The 24,707-nt window shown below is 33.0% G+C and overlaps 2 pseudogenes; one reads left to right on the top strand and one right to left on the bottom strand.

Annotated features, from left to right (window-relative positions):
* LOC141543986 (dnaJ homolog subfamily A member 1-like) overlaps nt 1-24,707 on the top strand; it is a 231,113-nt pseudogene that overhangs the window by 42,981 nt on the left and 163,425 nt on the right.
* Nucleotides 9,728-10,361, bottom strand: LOC141542726 (transmembrane protein 19 pseudogene; annotated as a pseudogene).

Below are 24,707 nucleotides of genomic sequence, written 5' to 3'. Positions count from 1 at the left end.
AAAGAATGTTTTCCCTCAAGCCATTCTCAAATTGATAAATGGTCAAAGGATATGAATAGACAGTTTTCAGACTAAGAAATTGAAACTATTTCTAGCCATATGAAAATATGCTCCAAGTCATTATTAATCAGGGAAATGAAAATTAAGACAACTCTGAGATAACACTACACACTTGTCAGATTGGCTGGAATGACAGGGAAAGATAATGCGCAAAGTTGGAGGGGATGTGGGAAAACAGGGACACTGATTCATTATTGGTGAAATTGTGAATACATCTAGCCCTTCTGAAGAACAATTTGGAACTATGCTTAAAAAGTTATCAAACTGTGCATACTCTTTGACCCAGCAGTGTTACTACTGGGCTTATATCCCAAAGAGATTATAAAGAAGGGCAAGGGACCTGTATGTGCAGGAATGTTTGTGGCAGCCCTCTTTGTGGTGGCCAGAAACTGAAAACTACGTGGATGCCCATCAATTGGAGATTGGCTGAATGAATTGTGATATATGAATATTATGGAATATCATTGTTCTGTAAGAAATGACCAACAGGATGATTTCAGAAAGGCCTAGAAAGACTTACATGAACTGATGCTGAGTGAAATGAACAGAACGGTTCGTTGTATACTTCAACAAAAATACTATTTTATGGTCAATTCTGATGAATGTGGCCATTTTCAACAATGAGATGAACCCAATCAGTTCCAATAGAGCAGTAATGAACTGAACCATCTACACCCAGCAAAAGAAGTCTAGGACCACTACATAGAATTCCCAATCCCTCTAATTTTGTCCACCTGCATTTTGTATTTCCTTCATAGGCTAATTGTACACTATTTCAAAGTTTGATTCTTTTTGTACAGCAAAACAACTGTTTGGACATATATACATATAGTGTATTTAATTTATACTTTAAAATATTTAACATGTGTTGGTCAACCTGCTATCTGGGGGTGGGGAAGGAGGGGGAAAATTGGAACAAATGGTTTGGCAATTGTCAATGCTGTAAAATTACCCAGGCATATATTTGGTAAATTAAAAACTATGATTATATTTTTGAAAAAAGAAACTCTTAATTTCATAGACATCCACATTTCCAAAAATAAACTAATTCTTTGTTCTAAAAAAAAAAAAAAAAAAAAAAAAAAAAAAGCAAACCATCTTATATGGGGAAAATCCCAGAAATTCTGGGGATAGTTTTACTTCTTTAAAAAAGCAATATATCTGAAGTCAGAAGAACCTGAGTACCTCATGAGTATCTCAGTTTAATCTGGCCTCAAATACTTAACAATTCCTGGCTGTATGACTCTGAGCAATACACTTAACACCATTTATATCAGAAAAAAAAAAAAAAAAAAAAGCAAAACACAAACATTTGTTCTAAGAAAATTTATTTAGTCTCTAACATTAATTTAGTAATCTGTTTCTTAAGAATCTGATTCATTAGAACCAGAAGATTGCTGTATACTTCAATGCTGTATGAAGATGTATTCTGATGGAAGTGGCTATCTTCAACATGAAGAAGACCCAACTCACTTCCAGTTGATCAATGATGGACAGAAACAACTACATGTACCTAGAGAAGGAGCACTGAAATTGTCAGCACTACTGTCTATCTACCCAGGTTACTTATACCTTCGGAATCTAATACTTAACGTGCAACAAGAAAATTGGATTTACACACATATATTGTATCTAGGTTATTCTGTAATACATGTAAAATGTATGGGATTGCCTGTCATCTAGGGGAGGGAGTAAGGGGAGGGAGAGGAAAATTTGGAAAAATGAATACAAGGGATAATGTTATAAAAAAGTACTCATGCATATATACTGTCAAAAATTTTTATAATAAAGTGACTTTGTTTTAAAAAAAAAAAAAAGAATCTGATTCATGTTTTCCATTTTCCCTGATGAGGGCATATGACCAGGTATATGCAATTACCACTCAATTTGCAATCTTTCCTCATTATTTCTTTTAAAACATTTTAAGTAAATTATGTTCCATTATCAGAATCATTAGCCTTTACCAAATACCTATGAATAATTTGTTCCAATGTTATTCCACCAAAGCAGCAAAGCTCAGGGAAAAAACTTCCACCCATCCTATCAAATGGTACACTGTAATCAGTATATATCACAATTTTCCCATTAATGTCATTTCTTCAATGTTAAAAACTTGAATATTCTAGAGCCAGGTTCCCTCTTTCCAATGGAACACCTCAATATCTTCTTTTTTATCTTTAGACATATGACACCCCTTTCAGTTTCTTTTACAATTACACATATCCTTATCTGCAAAATTTTCCTTGCTTTTATCTCTTTGTTAAAGAGAAATAGCCAGATAAATCTTAAAATTCAGAAAATAGGTAATATCTAAACTTGGGACCAAATTTCACAAAATTTATGTTACATATTTAGGAGGGCTCACAAAATGTCAGCTGTGCTTATACAGCTTTTACAAATTGTCACATATATAATTTAGAAAGCAACATGGTACCTTAAATATATTTAATCTAATAAGTATATATAAAAATGTTATTTCTTTAGATACGTTCCCAGAAAATTTTGTTTTATTACTGCATTTTTAAAACATAAAATCAAATTAAATACAGATATAAACTTCTAGTAGCAATACTTCAAAATTAATGTACACATATTTCTAAAAATTTTTACTAGAATAAAGTTCACAATTTTAGTATATACTAGTTAATAGGAATCATCTCATACAATTTCAGAATCAAAATTACAATTTAAACACACACAACCCCAACATTTAAGGTGGCAGGAAACTGCCCTTGAAGTCCATCTCTCTAATTCAACCTTTGAACTGTCAAAGTTGAAGGGAAAGATGGTGTCGAATGGCTGAGCCAATAAGTCATATTCTTATGGGCACACCCACACACCCACACACACACAGAGGAGAGAAACATGCAGAGCTTTCATTTCTACTGCAAGGACTATAAGAAGGACTTTAAGAAATTGTCTGACATTAGAATCCTGGAGGAGAGGATCTGATAATTTTGGATCCAGGCGTCCACGTAGGGATATATGGTTTAGTGATTAGCCCACTCTCCATGCTGAGGCGCTATGTCAAAGATGTAGGGGAATCAACACAAATTCCCAAAGAGTCTTGGCCATCGAAGAATACCAACCCAACTCAAATAGATTCCACAAGCCTTTTCAAGGAACAGAAATATAGAAAATCTCAGAGAGGGCCTTTTTTTTTTTTCAGGTTTGATATAAAGCCTCAGATTCAGACTCTCAGAATGCTTATATCAAATAAATTTGGTCTATTAAAAATATAATAGACTAACTCAAGTTATCTGATGGAGAGACAGGGCTAAGCAATTTAAGGATTAGTCTGAAAAACAGCAGCCTCTGCTCAAATGTTTTTAGCAGTTCTATAGCTGTAACTATTTCTCCAGGCACAAATTGGGCAGTTATAGGTCCACAGAAATATGTCAGGTTTTTTTTTTCCATTTTAATTTGGTAGTTAAATTTTTTTCTATCTCAAAGCTAGTCCTTCCTCTCTCTTATTAAAAGTTTATTGCATAAGTTCAATTTTGTACAAAACAGGCACTTTAAAATTCTAAATGGCCAAATTTTTTCCTTTGTCATTCAGCTGACTCAGAGAAATTTAGGAGTCAAAAACATAGGCTCAGAGTTTACTATATCTAAAGTAATAGAATGAAGATGGTATCACGTTTATTTGTTCTCCTATAATTCTTGAAATAATTGAATGGGTATTTAATAAGGATTTAATATGTTAAGGAATTATGAAAAGAAAAATACAGTTCATAAATAATATTCATTTTTATCAGTAATACAGTGAGTAAAATCTTGCTGAGAATTTTCTTATTACAATAATATATATATATATATGTTATATATATGTATGTGTATATATATATATATATATATATATATATATATATATATATAAATTTCAAAGTATTTTGTATAAGTAAATCTCATTTAATCTTCAAAACAACCTGGTGGTGAGGGAGCCTCTTTTATTACTCCCTTTTTACAGATCAAATAAAATAACTGATACTGAAAAAGGTTTGGTGATTTATCCAAGGTTACACAACTAGAGTATATTTGAGTTTGGATTGAAACTTAGGTCTTCTTTATTGTCCAATCCTAGGAACCTTGGGCCACCTCTATAATTATCAACAACACAACTCAATATTCTTGAAAATGTCAATTAACACAGCTTATATCATATTAGTTGAAAATCATAATAATGAAATGGCAGGCTACAAAGATCACAAACTAGAATTAAGGCTTCTGAAAGAGATAATCAATCTCAGACATATAGCCAATGATGGCAGATAGAAAATTGAATTAAGAAACCTCTTGAAGGAAGGATAGTACATAAAAACAATTAAAAAAAAATCTTGTACTAACTAGGTGGTGCAGTGGAGAGAGAACCAGCCCTGAAGTCAAAAGGACCTGACTTCAAACTTGTCCTCAGACACTTAACACTTCCTAGCTGTGTGACCCTGGGCAAGTCACTTTGCTAGAAATCGTAGCAACAAGAATGCTAGGAAAACAGAATAACAAGAGTCTATATTAATCTTGAGACCCTTCATCAAGTACCTAGCATACAATGCCCTATTTGCATAGGCAACAGGTCTATGCAAAAACAAGTCTTGTGCAAACCTGACCCTTGTGGTCTTTGGCTGGTTGGATCTCAGTCTTGGGAATGGATGTTGAGGCCTTGGGTATATGTTCTGCATGAATGGCTAAAGGTCTGGCATGCACACCTTGTAGACACTTCAGGAAGGCATTGAGCATGGGCCAAATCGAGATAGCCCCCACTGTCTCAGTAGTTGGGCTCCTGGATACACATGCTATATACATACTTGTTGCTGGGGCACATTGGCAAGGGCAGATGAAAGTGGTATAAGTACCGGACAGCAGAGGGAGAGAAAGGAAGGAGACAAGATGAGGTAACCAAGCAATAAAGCTTCTCTAACTGCATTAGTGGTGTCTGACTACTCTGTGGTATCCGGAGATGTCCGAAGGTCACAGAGGTGACTCTAATTGTGGGTAAGTGCTCAGACTCCAGCTGGTGGCAGCAGGTCTGCACTAGCTAACGACCCTGACATCTTTTTATCCCAATTGCCTCATGGAAAAAAAAAAAAATCCTTTGATTTTTTTTTTTTTTTTTTTTTTTTAATTTGACTTTGACAACTTGCTATCACTTTTTGGCAAATATAAATGGAAAAGAAATAGAAGCAATGTCAAATTTTATATTTCTGGCCTTCATGATCATTAAAGACAGTAATTGCAGCCATGAAATTGAAAGACTCTCTGGAAAGAAATTATGAGAAATCTGGGCAGCATATTAAAAAAAAAAAAAAAACAAAAAAACCAAAGATGTCTCCTTGCTAAGAAGGCTTCCTATAGTCAAAACTAATTTTTTTCCCATGTACTCCTGTTAGAGTTAGACTATGAGGAAAAGTGTTGCAAAATCAATGTTTTTGGATTATGGTGTTAGAGAAGACTTTTGAAAGTCTCTTGAACAGCAAGAACATCAAATCAGTCAATACTTGAAATTCATTCACTGGAAAGTCAAATACTGAAAAGGAAGCTTAAATAATTTGTCCACATAATGAGAAGACAAGTTTCACTACAAAAGAGCCTGACATTGGGAAAAGACTGAAGACAAAAGGGGAAAGGGACAGCTGAGAATGAAATGGAGAAATAATTGGACACATTTGAAGAGGTAGTGAAGGATAGAAGTGCCACAGGATTTACTGAACAATAAGTTGTTCTATTATCTTATTTTCCATATCAAATATCCTTGGGAATAACCAACACTCCCGATATGTGAGGTGAGTGGTCTACTGGAAAAATATGTAAGTTTCTTGAGGACAAGGTATTTCAATCATTTTGTTATGCCACAGTCTCCTTGAGCTGTTCTACCTCAGTTTCCCTGCACTAGTTTCCCTCATTGTCCTGATTGAGTTTCCCTGAATTGTTCTATCTCAGTTTCCTTAATTGTTCTGCCTCAGTCCCTTAAGTCTTAAAACCCCCCTGGTTCAATAAGACTGAGGACCATTTGCTCTAAGGTTATAAATTGTCAATGGGAGAGGAGGAGCAGATCAGACTTTCTGGCTCCTAGCTCCTTCTGCCCCGAAGGATTAATGACTGCCCCTCTAAAATGTTCCAAAAGAAAAGACTATCTTGGATACTTCACTGACATCTTTATTTCTGTTATTCAAACATTCTGACTCTGGCTTTTAATTAGAATTTAGAGCTTCCCCCCCCCCCCCCCATCCTGCCAGAACCAAGGCTTCTAACTTTTCCTGCTCTTTTTCCTTTCCTTTGTTTGAAAAACTATAAAAGGGTTTATCATTCCCCCATTCATTACTGGATACTTTGAGATGAGAGTCCTCTCCAGTCAATTAAACTCTCCAATTAATAAAAAAAAAAAAAAAAAAAAAAAAAAAAAAAACCTCTCTAATCTCTATCTTGCCTCAGATTCTCTGGCATTACAATTTCAGTTGTCTGATGCTTCATGAATCCATTTGAGATTTTCTTGGTAATGATACTGGATTCTTTAGCTTGTTTTACAGAAGAAAGTGAAGCAAACAGTGCTAAGTGACTTGCTGAGGGTCATATAAGTATTAAGTAATTAACATTCCAACTCAGATCTTCCTAATTCCACTGCTTGCACTTAATCCACTGGGCCACCTAGCTGTCTACCTGACAGTAAAGGACTGCCTCCTTTTGTATTCATAATATAGAATAAGTAACAAATCCTTTTCATGCACTCACCTAATTCCCCCAAGAAAAAAATATTTGAAGGCAAGGACAGTTTAGATTTTGTATTCCTAGTGGGGGGGGGTTAAACTCTGAAACTGTTCCCCTTTTGGGGGGTGCTAATGGGGTGGACTGTGAAGTTCACCTCTGATAGAGACCTACCCTTCAGGCAGTTAAGTGGCCTCATTCAGTTGGAAATCTTGACCTGATAGTTCTCTTGATTGGATTTCTATTGACCTGGATTTAGCCCAGGACCACTCACAACTCCCTGTTACTGAGTGGCTTGAACCTTCCCAAGATAAGTACTTTCTATTCAACTGTAAATCTAGGCCTGGGGGCAGTGAAGACATTGAAGGAATCTCACTCAATGGAAGCTCTATCCCCAGACTTCTTATAAAATGACCATTTTGAAGTTCAAATCTTGGCAGAAGTCTGAAGTAGGATAATGCTTTGCCAAGGGACTTCTCCTCTTGGCACAGTTACCAACTAGGATTCTTGCCCGCTATGAAGATACCTTCTCATCAATGATAATCTCTATTTCTCTGATAGGACCTTGCCACTAAGAAGTCTGTCTTCCTAGCAAAGCTGGCTTCTCAGTGCCAACAATAAAAATCCCCTTTCTTGCCACATTCAGATTTCAGTTTTGTGAATTCTTTCACACTGGACTTATGTCTACCAGAGCAGATTCCCACAACTCTCTGCATTGCCACTAACTGCATCATTTTGGTTCCAAGGATGCCACAGAAAGAGTATGTCTTTTTTTTAGAGCTCTATTCAATTAAAAAACTGCATGTGTAGATCCTGGAAGATGTGTCTGGTTTTTGTTTGTTTGTTTGTTTGTTTGTTTATTTTGTTTTGTTTTGTTTTGTTTTTTTCTGTAGAATTTCCTTTCCTGAAATGTTTCTAGCTGTCCTGTGGGGGGTGTAATTATGGGAAGACAAAATGTATAGCTAATTAAATGCCTACTTGTGGGGCAGGCCAAATGAAGGTTTTGAGGTTGGATCTTGGAATCACAAAGTACAACTAGTTTTTGTCTCCAGATGATGGAAATTGAGGACAGTTCATTCTATGGGCCATTGTGCACTAGGAAGCAAGAGAGCAATGAGAATTAAAAGGGACCCTTATATGCAAATATGTTTATGGCAGCCCTTTTTGTAGTGGCTAGAAACTGGAAAATGAGTGGATGCCCATCAATTGGAGAATTTCTGAATAAATTGTGGCATATGAATGTTATGGAATATAATGTTATGTAAGAAATGACCAATAGGATGATTTTAGAAAGGCCTGGAGAGATTTACATGAACTGATGCTGAGTGAAAGGAGCAGGATCAGGAAATCATTATATACTTCAACAACAATACTATAGGATGATCAGTTCTGATGAGCATGGCTCTCTTCAAGTATTAGATGAACCAAATCAATTCTATTTGTTCAGTAATGAATAGATGCAGCTACACCTAGTGAAAGAACTCTGGGAAATGAGTGTGTACCACTACCTAACAATTCCAATCCATCTGTTTTTGTCTGCTTGCATTTTAAATTTCCTTCATAAATTAATTGTACATTATTTTAAATTCTGATTGTTCTTGTGTAGCAAAATAACTGTATGGATATGTATACATATTTAACATTTAACATATACTTTAATATAAAAAATAATATTTGGTAGAATTCAGTTGCAAATATATCTATATGTCCCCAGCAATTTTTTTTCTTAGAAAATTCACTAATAGTTTGTTTAATTTTGCTTTTCTAAAATGGAATTATTTAAGTAATTTCTCTTCTGTTCATCTAAACTATCAATATTTTGGTAATAATTCCTCAATTTCATCTGGATAATCACATTTACTGGCACACATTGCACAAAATAGTTCCTAATTATTGCTTTAATTTCTTCTTCCTTGTCATCAAAGAAGTAAAAAAAAAAAAGTCAAATTTGTGATAGTCAATATAAATCCTCCCAAGGTACTCCCACTGTGGTTCAGACTCTTCTTTTTTTAAACCATTAAATACAATCAAAACAGGAACTGCAACAGAAAACAACCATCACCATGGAGAAAGAGGGTTCAAAGAACCATAATAGGTTTTTGCAGTCATAGACAGAATCCAGAAAGATAAAGAAATGAAAAGGATCAGGCTCAGAACAACTATATTAGTCATCATTTTTATATATCCTTTGTATATATCGGTCTCAAGTTCTTTCATGAGATATAAGAAATTGATCACTTGAAGAGTCCTTGCTGCATATGGAAAAAAGTAGCTGGAAAATTTGATTTCTCTAGTTTCCTACTTGAACTAAATAGAAAAAGAGTAGGCCCATGAATTGGACACATAACTTTAAAAATTAGAAAAAAAAAAAAGAATTAAAAACCCCAATTAAAACTTTATTTGAAATTTTGAAAATGTAAAAAGAATAATAAAGAAAACTATTAAACTAATAAGCAAAAGTAAGAGTTGGTTTAATGAAAAATAAAATAAAATAAATTAATTTGATTAGAAAAAAAGAAGAAAATCAAATTGCCAATATAAAAAAATAAAAACAGTGAATTCACCACCAATGAAGAAGACACTAAAGCAATAATTAGGAACTATTTTGTCCAATGTATGCCAATACATTGGTAATCCAGATGAAATGGAGAAATACCCAACCAATGTTGAAAGCAATCTGACAAAGAGTTTCTATTGGTATCAATACAGGGCTCACTATGGTAGGCTTTCTCTCCAGCTTTCAGAGTCTTTAGTGGGAACTGCCTACTTCTTGTCACAGTTGATTTTTGTGATTGATTTAGAATTGTCTGTTCCCCAATGACCAGTTGTTGCATTTGCAGGAAATGATGGTTTATTGGTTATTGACTCATATTTTATATTTAAGTTCTCAACATTGTTATCAAGAATAGGTTTTCTCAATATGTATTTTATCTTACCAGTTGGCTGGCTGACAACTGTGTAGGTGTTTTCATCCCAAGCAGAGTATTTCATTGTTGCTTCTAAATATGAGTTGGGTAGTACTTGCAACAGAGCCAATTTCAGAAGCCTCTGTATCTCTGCAAAAAAAAGCCAAGGAAGTCAAGAGACACAAACACATCAAGGAAGTACTTTATTGTCTGAAGAAATCAATGCGGATTTCACCTGGCCCATTTTCAGTCATATAGAGCAATGCCAGCTCTGTAGGTCCAACTCCAGTACAGAAAACTTGAATTTCTCTGCCCCATCATCTTTATATTCGGGAACATCATGCTTCTTATTTCCATTAGATCAGTTTTGATGAAGACATGAAAAATGTTATCAAAGAAGTAAAAGAAAAAGTCAAATTTGTGATGGTCAATATAAATCCAACTACAACTCCTCCAAAGGCACCACAATGGTCCAGACTCTTCTATTTTAAAACCATTAAATGCAATCAAAGCAGGAACTGCAAGAGAAAACAACTATCACCATGGAGAAATAGGGTACAAGGAACCATAATATGTTTTTGCAGTCATAGACAGAATCCAAAAAGATAAAGAAATGAAAAGGATCAGGCTCAGGAAAACTATATTAGTCATCAATTTTATATATCCTTTGTATATATTGGTCTCAAGTTCTTTCATGAGATATAAGAATTTGATCACTTGAAGAGTCCTTGCTGCATTTGGGAAAAAGTAGGCAGAAAAGTTGATTTATCTAGTTGCCTACTTGAACAACATAGAAAAAGAATAGGTCAATGAATTGGGTATACAACTTTAAAAGCTTGAAAAAATTTATTTATTTGAAATTTTGATAATAAAAGAAAATAAAGAAAACTATTGAACTAATAAGCAAAAGTAAGAGTTGGTTTAATGAAAAAGAAAACAAAATAAATTAATTTGATTAGAAGAAAAGAAGAAAATCAAATTGCCAATATCAAAAATCAAAACAGTGAACTCACCACCAATGAAGAAGAAATTAAGCAATAATTAGGAATTAGGAACCATTTTGTCCAATGTATGCCAATACATTGGTAATCCAGATGAAATGGAGGAATACTTACCAAAATATAATTATTTAAAATAGTTCCATTAAAAAAAATAAATTGAACAAACTATTAATGAACCTTCTAAGAAAAAAAATGCTGGGGACAAAGAGATTTGCAACTGATGAATACATTCAATTTTTTTTTCTTATGTAACTCAGATTTGTCTTAATTTGTCTCCCTCTGATCAATAGTGATTTAGAGCAACTTTTCTTATGACTAGAAATGGTTTTAAATTTTTCATCTAAAAATTATCTGTTCATATCTTTTAACCATTTATCAATTGGAGAATGCCTTACATTCTTACAAATATGAGTCAATTCTCTATTTTAGAAAGGAGTCCATTATAACAAGCCTTAGATGAAAATTTTTCCTCCAGTTTTCTGCTTCCCCTCTAATCTTGTCAGAATTCATTTTGATTGTACAAAAAACTTTGTGCATTTATTTTTTATGTTTAAATATATGTTAAATACAATTTATGTATATACATCCATACAATTATTTTACTGCACAAGAAGAATCAGACTTTGAAATGATTTCTAAATGATCTTCTGGTTTTTCTCTTTTCACTCTGCATCAGTTCATATAAGTCTCTCCAGGCCTATCTAAAATCATCATGTGGGTCATTTCTTATAGAACAATAATTTTTCGTAAATTCATATACCACAATTTATTCAGCCATTCTTCAACTGATGGGCAGATATCTACTCACTTTCCAGTTTCTAGCCATTGCAAAGAGGGCTGCCACAAACATTTTGCACATACAGTTCCCTTTTCCTTCTTTAAGATTTCCTTGGGATATAAGCCCAGTAGTAACATGCTGGATCAAAGGATATGCAGAGTTTGATAACTTTTTGAGCATAGTTCCAAATCTCTCTCCAGAATGCCTGGATGTATTCATAATTACACCAACAATGTATTAGTGTCCCAGTTTTCCCACATCCCCTCCCACATTCACCATTATCTTTTTCTGTCATCCTAGCCAATCTGAGAGGAGTTCTACCAAACATTTAAAGGACAATTAGTTTCAATTCTGTGCAAAATATTTGAAAAAATACGGAAAGAAGGAGCCCTACCAAGTTTCTTTTACTCCAGATATAGTGCTGATATGTAAATAAGGTAGGGTCAAAACAGAGAAAGAAAATTTTACATCTATTTCCCTAATGAATATTGATGCAACTTCTTTTCGTTTTTTTTTTTTTTAATAGATTTCAAAAGTTTAAAGAATTTTTTTTTTGTTTTTGGTTTTGGTTTTGTTTTATTTTTATTTATTTATTTATTTTAAGAATTTTTTTAAATTTAATTTTTGTTTTACTTTATAATTATAACTTTTTTTTTTGACAGTACATATGCATGGGTAATTTTTTACAACATTATCCCTTGCACTTACTTCTATTCAGATTTTTTCCCTTCCTCCCCCAACCCCCTCCCCCAGATGGCAGGCAGTCTTATACATGTTAAATATATTACAGTATATTCTAGATACAATATATGTGTGTAGAACCGAATTTCTTGTTGCACAGGAAGAATTGGATTCAGAAGCTAAAAATAACAGTTTACACTCATTTCCCAGTGTTCCTTTTCTGGATGTAGCTGATTCTGTCCATCATTAATCAATTGGAATTGGCTTAGCTCTTCTCTATGTTGAGATATCCACTTCCATCAGCATATATCCTCGTACACTATCATTGTTGAAGTGTATAATGATCTTCTGGTTCTGCTCGTTTCACTTAGCATCAGTTGATGTCTCTCCAAGCCTCTCTGTATTTCTCCTGTTGGTCATTTCTTACAGAACAATAATATTCCATAACATTCATATACCATAATTTACCCAACCATTATCCAATTGATGGACATCCATTAATTTTCCAGCTTCTAGCCACTATGAAAAGGGCTGCCACAAACATTTTGGCACATACAGGTCCCTTTCCCTTCTTTAGTATTTCCTTGGGATATAAGCCCAGTAGTAGTATGGCTGGGTCAAAGGGTATGCACATTTTGATAACTTTTTGGGCATAATTCCAGATTGCTCTCCAGAATGGTTGGATTCTTTCACAACTCCACCAACAATGCATCAGTGTCACAGTTATCCCACAGCCTCTCCAACATTTATCGTTATTTGTTCCTGTCATCTTAGCCAATCTGACAGGTGTGTAATGATATCTCAGAGTTGTCTTAATTTGCATTTCTCTGATCAATAGTGATTTGGAACACTCTTTCATATGAGTGGAAATAGTTTTAATTTCATCATCTGAAAATTGTCTGTTCATATCCTTTGACCATTTATCAATTGGAGAATGGCTTGATTTCTTATAAATTAAAGTCAATTCTCTGTATATTTTGGAGATGAGGCCTTTATCAGAACCTTTAACTGTAAAAATGTTTTCCCAATGTGTTACTTCCCTTCTAATCTTGTTTGCATTAATTTGTTTGTGCAGAAACTTTTTAATTTGGTGTAATCAAAATGTTCTATTTTGTGATCAATAATGATCTCTAGTTCTCCCTTGGACACAAACTCCTTCCTCCTACACAAGTCTGAGAGGTAAACCATCCCGTGTTCCTCCAATTTATTTATGATTTCATTCTTTATGCCTAAATCTTGGACCCATTTTGATCTAATCTTAGTATGTGGTATTAAATGTGGGTCCATGCCTAGTTTCTGCCATACTAATTTCCAGTTTTCCCAGCAGTTTTTGTCAAATAATAAATTCTTATCCCAAAATTTGGGGTCTTTGGGTTTGTCAAACACTAGATTGCTATTTTTATTCACTATCTTGCCCTGTGAACCTAACCTATGCCACTGATCAACTAGTCCATTTCTTAGCCAATACCAAATGGTTTTGGTGACTGTTGCTTTATAATATAGTTTTAGATCAGGTACAGCTAGACCACCTTCACTTAATTTTTTCTTCATTACTTCCCTTGAAATTCTCGACCTTTTGTTGTTCCATATGAATTCTGTGTTATTTATTCTAGGTTATTTAAATAGTTTCTTGGAAGTCTGATTGGTATAGCACTAAATAAATAGATTAGTTTAGGGAGTATTGTCATCTTAATTATATTCACTCGGCCTATCCAAGAGCACTGAATGTCTTTCCAATTATTTAAATCTGACTTTATTTTTGTGGCAAGTGTTTTGTAATTTTGCTCATATAATTCCTGACTCTCCTTTGGTAGATATATTCCCAAATATTTTATACTATCGATCGTTGTTTTGAATGGAATTTCTCTTTGTATCTCTTGCTGTTGGATTGTGTTGGTAATGTATAAAAATGCTGAGGATTTATGTGGATTTATTTTGTATCCTTCAACTTTGCTAAAATTCTGAATTGATGCAAACTTCTTAAATAAAATATTAGCAAAGAGATTATAGAAAATTATCACCAGGATAACACATTATGACGAAGTAGGATTTATACTAAGAATGCAAGGCTGGTTCAATATTAGGGAAATATTAGTATAATTTACTATATCAATAACTAAGCTAACAGAAATCATATAATTCTCTTATATAACAGATGCAGAAAAAGTATTTGACAAAATCCAACACCCATTCCTTAAAAAACACTAGACCACAAAGGAATATATGGAATTTTCCTTAGCATGATCAGTAGCATCTGTCTAAAACCAACACAAACATCATATGTAAGGGGATAAACTGGAAGTATTCCCAATAAGATTGAGGTGAAGCAAGGCTGTACACACTATTGCCATTGGCATTCAATATTGTATTAGAATTGGTAGCTTTAGCAATAAGAGAAGAAAAAGAAATTAAAGGAATTAGAGTACTGAGAAAACAAAATTATCACTTTTAGTAAATGATGATTCTATACTTAAAAGAATTCTAGAGAATTCATTTCTAAAATACTAGAAACAATTAACTTCAGCAAAGTCGCAGGATATATTATAAATCCACATAAATCATCCACATTTCCACATGTTACCAACAAAGTCCATTAGCAAGCGATACAAAGAGAAATTGCATTTAAAATAATTTAGATAATATAAAATATTTGGGACTCTTCCTGCCAAGGCAAAGCCAGGAACTATATGAGCACAATATTTAAACAGTTTCCACACAAATAAATTTAGATCTTAAAAATTGGAAGAACATCAAGTGTTCATGGATAGGCCAAACTAATATAATAAAAATGACAATATTACCTAAATTAATCTATTTATTCAGTGCCATATCAATCAAACTGCCAAGAAACTACTTTACAGAGCTAGAAAAAACAATAACAAAATTCATCTGAAACAACAAAAGAAATTCAGATGAATGTGACCCAAAACTATATTATAAACCAGAAGTCATAAAAATCATTTGGTACTGGCTAAGAAATAGACTAATTGATCAGTGGAATAGGTTAAGCTAACAAGACACAATAGTCAATAAATGTCTAGTATTTGATAAACCCAAAGACTCTAGCTTCTGGGGTAAGAACTCACTATTTGACAAAAATTGCTGGGAAAATTGGAAAATAGTATGGCATAAACTAAACAATGACCAATACCTAGCACCCTACATATCACAACAAGATCAAAATGAGTTCATGATTTAGACAAAAAGAGTGATACTCTAATGAATTTAGAACAATAGTCTATCTTGCAGATCTTTGGAGAAAAGGAATTTGTGGCCAAAGAAGAACTAGAGGATATTATGAAATGCAAAATGGATAATTTTCATTACATTAAATAAAAAAAGTTTTTGTACAAACAAAATCAATGCCGACAAGATTAGAAGGGAAGCAGAAAACTGGAGGAAAATTTTACATCTAAGTCTTCTTATAATGAACTCCTTTCTTAGAGAATTGACTCAAATTTATAAGAATGCAAGGCATTCTCCAATTGATAAATGGTCAAAAGATATGAACAAATAATTTTTAGATAAAGAAATTAAAACCATTTCTAGTCATATGAAAAGCTGCTCTAAATCACTACTGATCAGAGGAATACAAATTAAGACAACTCTGAGATACCACTACATGTCTTCCAGATTGGCAGAAAAGGATAACAGGAAAAGTGGGACACTAATATTGTTTATGGAGTTGTGATCTGATCCAACCATTCTGGAGAGCAACTTGGAACTATGCCCAAAGGGCTATCTAATTGTACATACCCTTTGATTCAGCAGTGTCTTTACTTCCTCTGTATCCCAAGGACATCTTGAAAAAAAGAAAAGAACCCACATGTGCAAAAATGTGTGTAGCAACCCTTTTTGTTGCAGCAAGGAACTGGAAATTGAGTACAGGCCCATCAGTTGTGGAATGGTTGAATAAGCTTGGTATATGAATGTAATGGAATATTATTGTTATGTAAGAAAAGATCAGCAGGATGATTTCAGAGAGCCCTGGAGAGACTTACATGAAATGATGCTAAGTGAAGTAAGAGAGAACACTATATACAGTAACAACAGGATTATACAATGATCAATTTTGATGGACATGGCTTTTTTTCAATAATAAGGTGATTCAGGCCAGTTCCAATGGACTTAAGATGAAGAGAGCCTTCTGCATCTAGAAAGAAGACTGTGGGGACTGAATTTGAATCCCACTATAGTATTTGCACCTTTTTATTGTTTGCTTTTATTTACTGGTGTTTTTTTTTTGCCTTTTTGATCTGATTTTTCTTGTGCAACATGATAATTGTCAAAATATGTATAGCATTACACATATTTAACATATTTTGGATTGCTTGCTGGATGGGGAAAAAAATTAGAGGGAAGGGAAGGAAAAATTTTGGAACACAAAAGAGTTTTGCAGTTGAGAATGTTGAAAACTTTTTGCAAGTATTTTAAAAATAAAAATCTACTATTTAAAAAAAAAGATTTAATATTATATTTATTTATATTGATAACCTGTCATGGTTGTAGTAATTTTCCATAAAAAAAAATGAGGACATTTTAGAGTAAGGAAAAAATACTTACCCAAGTTCTTGTCAGTTCTAGGCTAGAGTCAGATAGCCAATTTTATTGAGACTGGGATAAAAGGTACATTAGTTTACAATTATGAGGTTCATTATACTGGAAAAATTGAGTCAATGGGAGGCTACTTCAGCTTATTCTAAGAGTTATTCTCATACTCTTCCACACAAACACTCCGTCTGTAATTAATGAATAGCAATCCCCTAGGTTTATTGGCATCATGGATTTTTGGCCAAATAGGATTCCTTGATGATCATACTTGGAATCAGACCCATTAGTCCATGAAGTCTAACTGCATGTTGAATGCATCATACTTTCATGAGTTTAATTGGTTTAGCTATTAAGGATCACATGCAAGGTATTTGATTTTATATTTCTCATTCAAGTCATATTCTTAGATAAACTCTAAAGGGGCTTCTTCTTCCTAGATCTGAGTCTCAGTGGCTAGACATGACTCAAACTCAATATAAAACAGAATTATAAGAAGAATTAACATGTTTAAATACGCAAATGATCTGAAACTTCAGAGAGGGCTTGAATTGGAAAACAAAACTTTATATTTCCTAATAATACTAGAGAGATCATTAAAATTCTTTATTTAGTTTTGGAAATTTATTTGATTTCACTAATCATATTTTCATAACAAAAGCATGTTTTAGGATTGTATCTTTTAAATTGCTAACCAAGTATAAAAATCAGAGTCTCTATAATCTGTGACTCAAATGATATTTCAAAATGATCCTTCACCATAATAGTTCATATGAAATAGTCAAAAATCCCCAGTACTGTTCATCATTTCATCTTTTTTCTTAAAGCAAATGTAAATAAAGCCAAAGAGAGAACATTGGACTTTTTTCTAGAACATAATGGGAAGAGAAGGAGATGAGATTCCCTTATCAGAATCCATGTAGACAAGCAGGTCATACATGAGCACAATTTCCTTGGTGAAAGCTGTGGTGGCTTTAGAACTAAGGAATAGTTTAACCTTGGTCAAGAAGTAACTTTGAGAACTTACCAAAAAAAAAAAAAAAAACACGTTACTTATTGTGAATAATAAGTAAGTGGTAAAAGAGGGCTGCAATTTAGATAGACTATGTGACTAGAAAGTCAACTTGAATAAAAGCTCCACAAGGTAAACCAGTATCTGCCATTTAAGGTGTCATTTGGGTGGTATCTGTAGTAACTCACTTTTACTTAACTGAATCTCTTATCCATTGTGTGTACTCTTATGAATTAAAAAGCATATCTTGTGATGGAAGTTCTGGTGATGTGTAATTTACCTTTCTTATTCACTCAAAACCAAGAGATCTGATTATTATTTTACTGCTCTTTCTACTTCTCCAGATACACAGAGAATAGACGGTTCAGTAAAGGCATTAAAAGATTAAAAGAGTTTCCAAATGATCCCAAGTGATATACAATTTACTGCATTTTGTGTAGGAAAAGCCCTACTTCTTCAAACAGCAATGCTGCTGATTTTCATCCAAACAAACCTCACAAATTTTCATAACAGGATTTTAGCAGGCTTTTTCTTACAACAATACATCATTTTCTTTTATTATTTTTAGTTGTTTTTAAATTTGCTCTAATCATATAGTAGATATATTTACAATGTAACAGCATTGTAACTGAAAAGAATTTACGGTTCTCTTAGCCTTCTTAAATTTAAAAGAACACCAAAAGCATGTGATAATAATTTAATTAAATACTTTTCAAAAGAATCAATTAATTGAAAGTCATTTGATTCATTACCATCTGGAATCTTCATGCTAATCACAGTAGTTTTAGTAATGCCTATTATATGGCAGGCTTTTTCTTTGTTTTGAAAGTTACTTAAGCTAATTTTATAAACACTTTAAAATATTTCATTTGCACATATATATATATATACATATATATATATATATATATATATATATATATATATACACATATATATATATATTTTTTTTTGTTAATATTCCATGTTATTTAGGGGGGAAAGTATCTTTAAATAGGATAGTATTTTATTCAGTTGTATTTCCACAAGATCTGAATAAAAAGATGCTCATTCTTTACATTAGCCAGGCACTATGTTAAGTACTTCACAACTGAGTGCTTTTCCCAACAACCCAGGGAGAAAGGAGATTCCTAAATCTTTTCTATTTCATTATGCAATTTATTTTTCAAAAATGTTAAATCCTATACTTTCTTTTTTTAAATGAATTTTATAATTATAATTTTTGACAGTACATATGCATGATTATTTTTTATAACATTATTCCTTGTATTCAGTTTTCCAAATTTTCCCCTCCCTCCCTCCATTCCTTCCCCCAGGTAACAGGCAATCCCATACATATTAAATGTGTTACAGTATAACCTAGATACAATATATGTGTGTAAATCCCATTTTCTTGTTGCATGTTGAGAGTTGGATTCCAAAGGTAGAAGTAACCTGGGTAGAAAGACATTAGTGCAAACAGTTTACATTCAATTCCCAGTGTGCCTTCTCTGGGTGTAGCTGTTTCTGTCCATCATTGATCTACTGGAAGTGAGTTGGATCTTCTTTATGTTGAAGATATCAACTTCAATTAGAATATATCTTTATATAGTAATGTTATTGAAGTGTATAGTAATCTACTGGTTCTACGTATTTCACTCAGCATCAGTTCATATAAGTCTCTCCAAACCTCTCTGTATTCATCCTGCTGGTCATTTCTTACAGAGCAATAATATTCCATAACATTCATATACTATAATTTACCCAACCATTCTCCAATTCATGGATATCCTTTCATCTTCCAATTTCTAGGCACTACAAAAAGAGCTGCCACAAACATTTTGGCACATACAGATCCCTTTCCCTTCTTTAGTATTTCTTTGGAATATAAGCCCAGTAGTAGCACCGCTGGATCAAAGGGTATGCACAGTTTGATGACTTTTTAGGCATAGTTCCCAATTGCTCTCCAGAATGGCTGGATTCTTTCACAACTCCACCAACAATTCATCAGTTTCCCAGTTTTGCCGCATCTCCTCCAACATTCATTATTATTTGTTCCTGTCTGACAGGTTTGTAGTGGTATCTCAGAGTTGTCTTAATTTGTATTTCTCTGATCTGTAGTGATTTGGAACACTCTTTCATATGAGTGGATATAGTTTCAATTTCATCATCAGAAAATTGTCTGTTCATATCCTTTGACCATTTATCACTTGGAGAATGGTTTGATTTCTTATAAAGAGTCAGGTTTCTATATATTTTGGAAATGAGACCTTTATCAGAACCTTTAATTGTAAAAATATTTTCCTAATTTGTTACTTCCCTTCTAATCTTGTTTGTATTAATTTTGTTTGTACAAAAGCTTTTTAGTTTGATGTAATCAAAATCTTCTATTTTGTGATCAATAATGATCTCTAGTTCCCCTATGGTCATAAAATCCTTCCTCATCCACAGATCTGTTCCTCTAATCTATTTATAATCTCATTCTTTTTGCCTAAATCATGGACGCATTTTGATCTTATCTTGGTATATGGTGTTAAGTGTGGATGCATATCTAATTTTTGCCACACTAATTTCCAGTTTTCCCAACAGGTTTTTTTTCAAATAATGAATTCTTGTCCCAAATGTTGGTATCTTTGGGTTTTTCAAATACTAGATTGCTATGGTTGTACCCTATTTTGTCCTGTGTACCTAATCTCTTCCACTGATCTACTAGTCTATTTCTTGACCAATACCAAATGGTTTTCGTGACGGTTGGTTTATAATATAGCTTTAGATCAGGTACAGGTAGACCACCTTCATCTGACTTATTTTTTTTCATTAATTCCCTTGAAATTCTCGACCTTTTATTCTTCCATATGAATTTTGTTGTTATTTTTCTAGGTCATTAAAATAGTGTCTTGGGAGATTGATTGGTATAGCAGTAAACAAATAGATTAGTTTGTGGAGTATTGTCATCTTTATTATATTCACTCGATCTATCCAGGAGCACTGAATGTCTTTCCAATTATTTAAATCTGATTTTATTTTTGTGGCAAGTGTTTTGTAATTTTGCTCATATAATTCCTGACTTTTCTTTGATGGATGAATTCCCAAATACTTTGGACCCTCAACAGTTGTTTTGAATGGAATTTCTCATTGTATCTCTTGCTGCTGCATTTTGTTGGTGATGTACAAAAATGCTGAGGATTTATGTGGATTTATTTTGTATCCAGCAAATTTGCTAAACTTGTGAATTATTTCTAATAACTTTTTTGTTAGAATCTCTGGGGTTCTCTAAGTATACCATCATATCATCTGTAAAGAGTGACAGTTTGATTTCCTCATTACCTACTCTTGTTCCTTTAATCTCTTTCTACACTCTTATTTCTGAGACTAGCATTTCTAATAAAATAATGAATAATAATGGTGATAGTGGGCAACCTTGTTTCACTCCTGATCTTACTGGGAAAGGTTCCAGTTTATCTCCCATTACATATTATTCTTACTGGCGGTCTTAAATATATGCTCCTGACTATTTTAAGGAATAGTCCATTTATTCCTATACTGTCAAGAGTTTTTAGTAGGAATGGTTGTTGTATTTTACCAAATGCTTTTTCTGCATCTATTGAGATGATCATATGGTTTTTAATAATTTGTTTATTAATATGGTGAATTATACTAATAGTTTTCTTAATATTAAACTAGCCCAGAATTCCTGGTAAAAATCCTACTTGATCATAGTATATTATCCAGGGGATGATTTTCTGAAGTGTTTTTAGTAATATCTTTTTTAAGATTTTAGCATCAATATTCATTCAGGAGATTGGTCTATAGTTTCCTTTCTCAGTTTATAACCTGCCTAGTTTAGGTATCAATACCATGTCTGTGTCATAAAAGGAGAATTCACATGTAAATCCATCTGGTTCTGGGGATTTTTTCCTGGGGAGTTGATTAATAGCTTGTTCTATTTCTTTTTTTCTGAAATGGGACTATTTAAGCAGTTTATCTCTTCCTCTGTTAATCTAGGAAGGCTATATTTTTGGAGGAAGTCATTTATTTCACTTAAGTTATCAAATTTATTGGCATAAAATTGGGCAAAGTAACTCATTATTTCTCTAATTTCCTCTTCATTGGTGGAAAGATCCCCCTTTTCATTTTTAAGACTAACAATTTGATTTTCCTCTTTCCTTTTTCTGATCAGATTTACCAAAGTTTTATCTATTTTATTGGCTTTTTCATAAAACCAACTCTTAGTTTTATTTATTAATTCAATATTTTTTGGTTTGTTTTTTAGGTTCAATATCATTGATTTCTCCTTTTAATTTTAGAATTTCAAGTTTAGTTTTTCATTGGGGATTTTAAATTTGGTCCTTTTCTAGCTTTTTAAGTTGCAGGCCCAATTCATTAATCTTCTCTTTCTCTATTTTATTCAAGTAAGCCGCTAAAGACATAAAATTTCCCCTTATTACCGCTTTAGCTGCATCCCACAAATTTTGTTATGGTGTCTCATCGTTGTCATTATCTTGGGTGAAATTATTAATTGCTTCTATAATTTTCTGTTCCACCCAGTCATTCTTTAAGATGAGAATATTTAGTTTCCAATTACTTTTTGTTCTATTTAGCCCAAACTTCTTGTTGAATGTAGTTTTTGTTGCATTGTGATCTGAGAAGAAGGCATTTACTATTTCTGCCTTCCTGCATTTAATTTTGAGATCTTTTTGTCCCAATATATGGTCAATTTTTGTATAGGTTCCTTGAATTTCTGAGAAAGAGTATACTCCTGTCTATCGCCATTCAGGTTTCTCCAAAGATCTATCTTACCTAGTTTTTCTAGTATTCTGTTTACCTCTTTAATTTCTTTCTTTTCTGTTTTGTGGTTTGATTTATCTAATTCTGAGAGTGCAAGGTTGAGATCTCCCACTATTATAGTTTTGCTGTCTATTTCTTCTTGCACCTCTCTTAACTTATCCTTTAGGAAGCTAGATGTTGTACCACTTGGTGCAATTTTTTTTGTTTAAGTATTTTTTTTCCCCTCAGAAACAAAAGAAATTCCTTTACATCATTAAATGACCATCTTCTTCCATGAAAGAAAATGCCAAATTTAGCTGGGTAGTTTATTCTTGGTTGCAATTCTTGTTCTTTGGCCTTTTCGGAATATCTGGTTCCAGGCCCTTTACACACACACACACACACGCACACACACACACACACACACACACACACACACACACACACACACACACATACACATATATATATATATATATATATATATATATATATATATATATATATGTTTAGTATTGATATGGTTTCATTGTCTAAGCTAGCTCCTTATCTCTTTTAATTAGATCAATTTCTGCTTTTGCTTGATCTGAGATAAGGATTGCTACCCCTGCTTTTTTGGCTTCACCTGAATCATAATAGATTCTGCTCCAACCTTTTACCTTTACTCCGTGCCTGCTGTAAGTGTGTTTCTTGTAAAAAAAACATATTGTAACGTTCTTTTGATCCAGTCTGCTATCCGCCTCCATTTAGTGGGAGAGTTCATCCCTTTCACATTTATAGTTAAAATTACGAATACTGTATTTCCTGCAATCAGATTATCCCCTAATTAGGCTTTTTTCCCCTTCTCCCCCCTGAACCCCTTCCTCAGTATTTAATTTATGGACCCCAATTTTTAGTATCCCTTCCTCCTCCTTTTAAATCCCTTCCTCTTTCTTGTACCCTTCCCTTATTCCCCTTTTCCTTTTTCCTATTCCTCTCCCCTTTTATGATGTGAGAGAGAATTCTCTGAAAAACAAATATGTCAATTATTTACTCTTTGAGCCTACTCTGATGAGAGTAAGTTTTACACAATGTTTCTCCCCCTCTCTAAATTCCCTCAGATGTGGTAGATTTTTTTATGTCTTTTCCTGGGATGTAGTTTCCCTCTTTTTATCTCTCCTTTCCCTGTTTCTGATACTATCTCCTTCCCTTTACTACTTCACTTTTTGATGGTATATCAGTAAAATCAAATTATCCATATGTACTTTCTATATATCCACAACAGAGATACAGTTTTCAAGAGTTCTTTTTACCTGTTTCTGCTTCTCTTGAGTCTTGTGGATGTAGATCAATTTTTTTTTTTTGTTTAAGTATTTTTTTCCCTCAGAAACAAAAGCAATTCCTTTACATCATTAAATGACCATCTTCTTCCATGAAAGAAAATGCCAAATTTAGCTGGGTAGTTTATTCTTGGTTGCAATTCTTGTTCTTTGGCCTTTTGGAATATCTGGTTCCAGGCCCTTTGATCCTTTAATGTGGAGGCAGCCAGATCCTGAGTGATCCTTATTGTGGCTCCTTAATATTTGAATTGTTTTTTCCTAGCTGTTTGCAAAATATTTTTTTTTTAGTTTGGTAGTTCTGCAGCTTAGCCACTTAGTTCTTTTTTTAGGGTCTTTTTCAAAAGGTGTTCGATGGATTCTTTCAATGACTATTTTCCCTTCTGTTTCTGTTATCTCTGGACAGTTCTCTTTGATGATTTCTTGTAAAATAAAATCTAGGCTCTTTTTTCATCATAATTTTTGGGAAGTCCAATGATCCTGATATTATCTCTCCTAGATCTATTTTCCAGTTCTATAGATTTTCCCAGTAAATATTTGACATTATTCTCCAGCTTTTCATTTTTTTGTTTTTGTTTTGTTTGACTGATTCTTGGTTTCTCAATGAATCATTCATTTGTATTTGTTCAGTACTGATTTTTAACGACTTATTTTCTTCATTCGCATTTTTTAGTTCTTTTTGTATATGTCTAATTGAGTTTTAAAATGAATTATTTTGGTCTATAGATTTTTTTTCCATTTCACAAATTATTATTTTTTTTTATTGAGTTATTTTCTTTTTTCAAATCACAAATCTTACATTCTTGGGAATTTTTTTATATTTTCTAATTCAGAAATCCTACTTTCCTGTGATTTTTTAACCTTTTCCAATTCACAAATTTTGTTTCCCTGCACCTACTGTGAATTCTTTATTTTTTCCAACTCAAATTTCAGGACAATTTTATCCTCTATCATAGCTTC

Source organism: Sminthopsis crassicaudata, chromosome 5 (genome assembly GCF_048593235.1).
Source record: "Sminthopsis crassicaudata isolate SCR6 chromosome 5, ASM4859323v1, whole genome shotgun sequence".
Taxonomy (NCBI): Eukaryota; Metazoa; Chordata; class Mammalia; order Dasyuromorphia; family Dasyuridae; genus Sminthopsis; species Sminthopsis crassicaudata.
This window is presented reverse-complemented; position numbering and strand designations above follow the sequence as displayed.